Consider the following 9,129-nt stretch of genomic DNA (forward strand, 5'->3'; position numbering starts at 1 on the left):
ATTTGATTACTATATCATATAGCTGCCATAGGAACGATCGGTCGAAAATCCGTCTTTAGTATGAAAAGTTGTGTTATTGCTTGAGATATATCAACCAATCGCACAGGTTTTATATCTTGTAATGTGTTATATATCCCTAAAAAATTTGATTTAACGATCGTTCGAAAATCTACCTTTAGTATGAAAAACTTTTTTATTTTCTAAGATATTTTAGCCAAGCTCACAAATTGTGTATTCTATGTTGTTTTTAACATCTTCACCAATTTTGGTTCAAATCTGTCCACTATACTACCATAGACCGATCGGTCTAAAATCAAGTTTTAGTATGAAAAACTTTTTTGTTTTTTTGATATACCTTAACTAAACTGATAGAATATGCAAATAGGTTGGTCTTATGCATCTTTGCCAAAGTTGGTTAAAATCGGTCCACTATATCATATTGATGCCGATCGGTACAAAATCAAGTTTTAGTATAAAAAACTTTTTTATTTTTGAGATATCTCAATCAATCTCATGAATTGGGTAATTTTATTGCCCTAAACATTCAGTCGAAAATCAACCTTTGCGAAAAACTTGTTTTATTGTTTATACGCTAATAACTTAGCCGTATTTTCATAGATTTTAAAGATAAAAATACTTAACGATGGGTAATTAAAATAGCTATATATATATAGAAAAAAATTTAATAGTTCAAATGACCATCTTAAATGCATATTCAGTCAGTTTGGTTCAAATATCTCAAAAAACAAAAAAAAATTTGCATACTAAAGCATGATTTTCGACCGATCGTTCCTATGGCAACTATATGAGATAGTCGACCGACTTAAACCAACTTTGCTCATAATGTATAAGACAATAAAAAATTCAAATTCTGTGAACTTGGTTAGGATATCTAAAAAAAACACAACAAATTTTCATACTAAAGGTTATGCCGCTCTACAATGAAGTCATAAAAATCAAGAAAAACATGCATAGATATAAAATTTTATTATATCTATTATTAAAAAATTAAAACCGAAGTTCAGAAATTTTTTCGAGTTTTCCTTTAATTTTATAGTAAATAAAGCTTTAAAAAAAACTAAATTTTCTTAATTCAAAAATTAATAGCTCTTAAACTACTGGCTTAATTCTTAGACTGGGTATGGATAAATTACAGATATATTTATAAGCTTTCAAGAAAAATAAATCGGTTTTGGCATTCTCGAGTAATGATGACAACAGGTTGGGCACCTCTAAAAAACGGCAAGAAAAAATAAGCCAAATTTTACAAAATTCTAAAAAAAAACTCTGAAAAAAACTCTGACATAGAAAAAAAATAAATGTTTTTTGTCGTTTGGGGCCCAATATCTATCTAAAATAGTGAGTTTGGTTCAACTCAGAAGAAAAAAGTAAAAATTTGTTGCCTTGTGTAACAGATCGTTAGTGAAAAGATTAAAGAGTAAAGATCCATGATGGCTACCCTGAGGTACTCCAGATGTTACAAGGACAGGTTTAGAAAGAAAGCTTTTTTTGGGTTCGAGAATTAAGATATTTAGAAATCCACATAAGAAGGCTGTGAGGAACAGCAATAAGATTAAGTTTTTGAAGCAAAATTGAGTGATTAACAGAGTCAAAAGCCTTACTGAAGTCAGTGTAAGTGACATCAGTTTGCATTTTATTATGAAACCCTCTGATCACAAGAGAGGACAGTTCAAGTTCACAGAGAAAAAAAACAACGTAAATCTCACTATATACACTTTGATTTAAATATTTTTAAGAATGATTTATCACCACATATGTTTGTAATTGATTCAAAGTGTGTACACTTAAATCTCTGTTTTAATATGAACATATTAATATTGAAGTGAATTCATAATTAATTTAAATATTAAACCATATTTAATACAAATACGTTTCAAATTACATTCTATTATTTTCGCTATTAAATTAAGTAAAAAATATATTTTATTCAAATATGTATCATATTTAAATCCAAAATTTTTATATTTGAAGCTAAATTTATTAACTTATTATTATTACATTTAAATATGAGTGATATTTAAATTGAATGGTATTTATATTTAAATTAAATATGTATCAATTTGAAATCTAAGTTTGTTCATATTTAATGCAACTACTTTTTAACTTTAAATTAAATATGTAATATATTTAAGGTACCAAATATATTGCATATTAAACTGAAATATTTTTGTATTAGAATAAAACTAAGTTTAAAATACATTTTTATTTTTATTTATTGTTTGCTAAAAAACACAGAGACAAAGTAGTGTTGAGATAATACAAGTAGTTATTTACATATATAAAACTCTAAAAATAAAAAAAAGAACCTGAAGTTGAATGTTCTTTTACTGTTAATTAGTACAAAAGAGGTTGAAGAGTGCGTTTATAGTTCAAGCTTCGAAATATAGGGCAAATAATAGGGCAAATCTTTCCTGCGGGACAGTCAGAAGTTCATTTATATGTTGTAGATTTATATGTCCGACGCATCTGTTGTAAAAATTAAAAATATAAACAATCAAATGAAAATCAAAGTACTTATACAAATTAAATTACCATTTGTTTTTGCAAGCTAAATGTTGTAATAAAAATTATGCGGTCATCTGGTGTTAACTTGGCCTTCTATGGGGTAATTCTGCAAATTTGAAAGTTCTTGAAAAACGAAATAAGAAAATAAAAATTTTAATAAATGTTTAGCGCAAGGATATGTATTTCCTTAAAGCTCTAAGCCAGCTCTAAGCTCTAAAGCTCTAAGCCAGCTTTAAACCTTGGACTCGAAGGACTCGTTGTGCCATCATCGATGGGCCACTGCACAAAGCTTGAATAAAAAAGAAAAAAATTTGCATGAAACATAAGCTCAAAATTTCAGAATAAACATGTAATTATTTTACTCACCTCTGTCTTTCGCCAAATGTATAATATTGGTCTAAGTTCTGCGCATTTGATATTGTCATCAGAAACCAATCCAATGTTCAAGGAGCTATAAGAAAAAAAAAACATATATATATATATATATATATATATATTTTTTTCTTATAGTTTCTGATGTTTCTATATATATATATATATATATATATATATATATATATACACTCCTGCTCAAAATTATACGACACCTCGAAAATTTTAGTTTTGACCCTCACAGACGAAGGGGAAGCATAGTTAAACAAAATAAAGTATGGAGACTAATAGCAAAAAGACTTCTGCACAAAAGCTGCTGTCCTTATCTCTAATTGCATCTTTCGTTTTCAAGTAACGGTTAAAAAAGCACAAAAGGTCTATTTTAGGCTTGCTTGCAATTGTATCAAAATTATACGACACATTTCAATTATTGCGGCTAGAGAGAAAAGTTTTGTGCAGATACATTTTTTTTATATTTCTTTTTAATATTTGATGAATTTTGAATAAAATGCCGCGTGGAACGTTGTTGAACGATGAAGAAATGGGGCGAATAAGAGCCTACAATGAAGCCGGGTTTAATATAAGCCAAATATCCCGAAAAGTAGGTCGAACCCGATGTGTAATTTCCAATTTTTTGAAAGATCCGAAAAAATATGGTATCAACCGAAGCTCTGGGAGAAAACCAAAGTTGGATGACCGCGATAAACATCGCATAATAAAGAGAGCAAGCAATTCTTTTGAGTCTTGCTCTACACTTACTGCATGTTGCAGTAAGCGTGTGTCACGGATGACGGTTTGGCGGACTCTGCAATCCTCCGAAACTATTGTTAGAGGTGTTTTAAAAAAGGCTCCATTCCTTAAACCTAACCATAAAATAGCTCGTCTTCAATTTGTAGAAAATAACTTGGAGAGAAACTGGGCCTCGTATGTTATGTATGTTATTTTAAGTTCATTTTTGTTACAAGACTGTGTGCAACAGTTTTTGTTTAGATAATTTTTTCTGATGAAAAAAAATTTAATCTGGACGGCCCAGATGGTTTTCGTCACTATTGGCGAGATCTGCAAAAGGAACCTCTGATGTTTTCCAAACGCAATTTCGGAGGCGGATCCGCCATGATTTGGGGAGCATTCCACAAGTCTGGAACGCTTGACCTCTGCTTCACAAGCTTAATAATGAAAAGCAAGGATTATATCAAGGTATTGGAAGATCGTCTTCTACCATTTTTTGAAGAAAATGGAGAAAGAGATTTTGTTTATATGCAAGATAATGCACCTATACATCGGAGCCAAGAGACGCAGCGCTTTTTTAATGGGCAATCTGTTAATGTGTTGGACTGGCCCGCTTGCTCCCCGGACTTAAACCCAATAGAAAACATTTGGGGAATCTTAGCCAGGCGAGTCTATGAGGAAAATAAAAAATTTGATACCGTTGACAATCTGAAAAACGAAATTTTAAAGTAATGGTCTCTTTTAGACCATAACATCCTAAAGAATTTAGTTAATTCAATGCCTAAAAGACTTTTTGAGGTGCCAAAAGCTCAAGGCGGCTCTATTAATTATTAATTATTAGTTATGTATTAATATTAATATAAAATAATAAATAAAACTCTAACTAAATAAAGAAAATTGAAATGTGTCGTATAATTTTGATACAATTGCAAGCAAGCCTAAAATAGACCTTTTGTGCTTTTTTAACCGTTACTTGAAAACGAAAGATGCAATTAGAGATAAGAACAGCAGCTTTTGTGCAGAAGCCTTTTTGCTATTAGTCTCCATACTTTATTTTGTTTAACTATGCTTTCGCCTTCTTCTGCGAGGGTCAAAACTAAAATTTTCGAGGTGTCGTATAATTTTGAGCATCAGTGTATATTAGGGCGGGTCAAATATTTTCGTCGAAAATCGTACCCCAAAATCGGAAACTACGATGAATTCTAAGAATTTTTCACCAAGAAACTATGGGTCTAATATGAATTCCTAGATCCCGCTGACAAGCATAAAGATTTAAGTATGGGATATATTAATAAAATGCGATGTTTTAAAAAAAAATAAAATAAAATAAAATACCATATTTTTCAATAATTTTGAGAATAATTCTATTTCAGAGTCTTATAACGAATTTTATAAAATTATTTTTTTTTGGAAAAGCCAAAAAAAAAGGTTTTTTCGACAAATGAGCCGAATTAGCCATGCCCGTTAGTCTACATCTCAGAGACTATAAGAACTAGAGCTTTCAAAATTAACAAGTCGACTGCTCTAGTATCGCGATTAAACAGCTTTATCTTATTGCCACGCCCACTCACGCCCCCCATAATCTAAAATGGCTTGTATTATGCTCGAAATGTTAGTAATACCACAATACATATATAATAACAAAATAACAATATGATTTATTTTGTAAAAACAAACAACAAATGCGCTTAAAGAAAAATCAAGAACATATGTATAAGAGCATACAATTTTAGAACTTTAAGTCTTTTTTACTCTCCATTCCGATCAAGCTTGTGATGTTTAAACTTGCATAATTCCATTTGTTTGCTATTGGAGTCCTCAGCGTCAACTTTTATGTGACCCAACAATTTGCTTTGCGGTTCCTTAAGAATCACAATATGGGACTCCTTTTGTATTTTAGGATGGTATTTTCCATTAATTTCTTCCCGAGTCAGAGCATCATTTTTTCTGCCATCGAACGAAAATGCTAGTAAGGCGGAGTCATTCTGCTTCATACGACGCACGAGCTCCTGCTCTTCATTTTTTCTCGAGCCACTTTGCATTTGTCCATAACAATTAATTCCCCGTTTTCATCATTCAAGCCAATATCTTAAAACAAAGCTGTAGCTAAGCAGGATATGTCTGAAATGCCGAATCTATCACACATAATCGCGAAATTAATTGTGTCGTATCTCTTAGTGTAAGGTCCTCTTTTGTTCAAAATCAGATCTCTTAAAGCTGGCATTGCAAATTCGAGTTCATTTTCGACATTCATTTGTGAAGATTCGGGTCGATACGAAGGATCAAAGCTGGCTACGAACTGGCTTGGTTGTTGGTCTTCGGTATGTAGAACGAATTCGGGAATTGTATTTTTTCTGCTGGTGTGTTGGTCAATCATGAACATTTTTAAATTATCCGGAATTAATCCACAGGAGCATGGCATTGTTCTAATGCAACCACATTTAGCAACATAAAACACGTCTTTTAATGTCATCTCAAATTCAGAAACTGCATTGGATCTAGACATGTTCCTCACCACTCCTTGGTATGCTTTGAGAAGTTTATTTAGCTTTACGACAATGCTTTTTTTATTAATTAGCTGAATATTAATTTTTTCCCATATTTCAGTAACTTTAGTTGCTATTATCGACGTAAAGCTTGCATACGATAGTTTTATCTTTGTTTTTTCTTTTTCTCGATCACTTAAGAAAAAATAATATTTCAAAACATCTCGATGTGTTGGCAAATTCAATTCTGAAAATTCGCCTGCTATGCCAATGATATTTGTGATCGGATTTGAATAAAAACTTGACCCACAGTTCATTGAAACGTCCCCAATATCCGAATTACTGGAGTCAATTGACATCGCTGAAGATGCCATAATTTTTAATTATTAGGAATAAGCACACTTTTCTTTTACAAAGGTCAAATACTAAGTGAGCATAATGTATAACATCTCATAACTATCAAAAGCTTTGTTTACCGCTAGTCGGTAGCGTTCAGTGGCGTAGATAGCTATTATCGAAAAACGTATAGCTTTTCAATGGGGATTGGTGCACTTGATCGTTTTACTATCTACGCCACTGTTGTTAGTTGACAAAATTTACAGTAAATTATTTATAATAAAGCGAAATTTGCAAAGTTTCTCCTTCTATAACTTCGTAATTACTGTAAAAAATATTTTAAATTATGGGGGCGTAAGTGGGCGTGGAAATAAGATAAAGCTGTTCAATCGCGATACTAGAGCAGTCGACTTGTTAAATTTGAAAGCTCTAGTTCTTATAGTCTCTGAGATATAGACAAACGGGCATGGCTAATTCGGCTCATTTGTCGAAAAAAACCTTTTTTTTGGCTTTTCCAAAAAAAAATAATTTTATAAAATTTGTTATAAGCCGCTGAAATAGAATTATTCTCAAAATCATTGAAAAATATGGTATTTTATTTTATTTTATTTTTTTTTTAAACATCGCATTTTATTAATATACCCCATACTTAAATATTTATGCTTGTCAGCGGGATCTAGGAATTCATTTTAGACCCATAGTTTCTTAGAATTCATCGTAGTTTCCGATTTTGGGGTACGATTTTCGACGAAAATATTTGACCCGCCCTAATATATATATATTAATATATATTAACAACAGAAAATAAAAATATATATGAAACTTACATTCGAAATCTTCAAAAGATTGCTTAAATTTTGTTATTATACTCCGAGTCCATATGGAAATCTATATATTGATAATATTTAAATGAAAAAATTCATTTGATTAAATGTTTTGCTCATAATTTAGTACTCATGTTTGTATGTATGTTTGCATATGTACCGGCTGAGAAAAAGTATATCACCAGATATCAAAACAATTGCATTTATTATTAATTAATTATTTTTTTAAACAAATTATAATAAGCTCTTTTATTGATCGTAATAATATTTAAACAATTAAAATTTTATTAAATAAGTATTTTCAGATATATAATTTATGTTAATAAAAAATCACTTGTCAAATTACTTTCATTATACACAGTACATACGCGTATAAGCGTTTGCTATATTTGCTATACAACGAATTGAGAGCGAGCGAGACAAAGCATTTCAAGCGTTCTCTGCTCGTACATATACATACATACTTACATTGTACGTTTGTTTGTGGCTGTAAAAAATAGGTAAGTATCTATAATACGGTTCTTATCTCAAAAAAAAAAAAAAAATCACAAATAGGAGGTGATTTATGATGAATTTATCAGTAAAAATTAGATTGGGGATTTACTTGGTTTATTTTTAAAAAATCTTTGAAATTTTCATACAAAACTATCAGTAATCACAGGAAAATAAATGCATCTAGACTTTTGTAGAGTGAGAGGATAAGGAACATTAGATACACAGTTAGAAGATGTATAAGTAGATTGGAAGAATTCAGCAAACAGATTCTCTGCTGCCTGATCAATATTTGCTTTCAAATCTTTATAGGAAACGGAAGAGGGTAATACAAAAGATTTGCGTTTCTTGTTTACAAAGTTATAGAACTGTCTGGGATTTTGAACGAATTGTTACCGACAACGATTTTAATATTTATTTAAGGACTCGAGTTAGGGGAAATAAAATGTGGTCTGGCAGAAACATGGCAGGAGAAATCAGAAGCATTTCCCGAAAACTTAAACTTTTTATAACAGCGCGACTTCACATTCTTCAGCCGCGTTAACTCCAGAGGAGGTCTTTTATTTCTTCGAGGAAACTCACGGGGACTCACTCATCAAAAAGCGAATTCATGATTTCATAAAAAATAGTAGTGGCCATGTGAATGTTTGTTCAAGAATAAAGTTGCTACCAGTTAGTTTGTAAAATTAACGAATTCATTCTTAAGCAAGGGGACTCCGCCAACTGCTCGCTATGCTCGCCTACCCACGGATCGCTTCGCTCGCAGTGATGTATGAAAAGACAACAGTCGAGCCCACTCGACAGTTATATGCTCGCTACCCACATCTTCGCAGCTAGATTTAATGACCATTAATTAAATAAATAAATACTTAAAAAACTTAAATTCGTACAGAGGCTTAATTTAATTGACACTTTTAACTTTAAAAATGTTAAAATAAAAAAAAATTTAACATACCTAATATCAAACATACATAAATATATCCTAATTTAACATTTATAGACTAACATAATTAAATGAGCAATTGAATTAACAAAAGAAATGTATTTTAACATAAAATTAATTAACATAACATTCATATAACATGTCAAAAATAAATTATACTATGTTTAAATAACATTGATGTAACATGTATAACTCAAATTATAACATGTTAACCTACTGTTACCCTTACCCCTCCGTACCACAACGTGCAAAGCAAAACTTTTTTGCTTAATATATTCGTTGTTTATTATCCGATCGCAATGAAATCAGCATAAATCATAAAAATGGCAATCTATACGCGTGCTGAAATCTCTACTGTTTTAATTTGGCCTTGAATTTGGATATTTTAGTGTTTTGTCGATTCTAAAGCAAACTTGATCTG

Source organism: Drosophila innubila, chromosome X (assembly GCF_004354385.1).
Source record: "Drosophila innubila isolate TH190305 chromosome X, UK_Dinn_1.0, whole genome shotgun sequence".
In the NCBI taxonomy this organism is placed as follows: Eukaryota; Metazoa; Arthropoda; class Insecta; order Diptera; family Drosophilidae; genus Drosophila; species Drosophila innubila.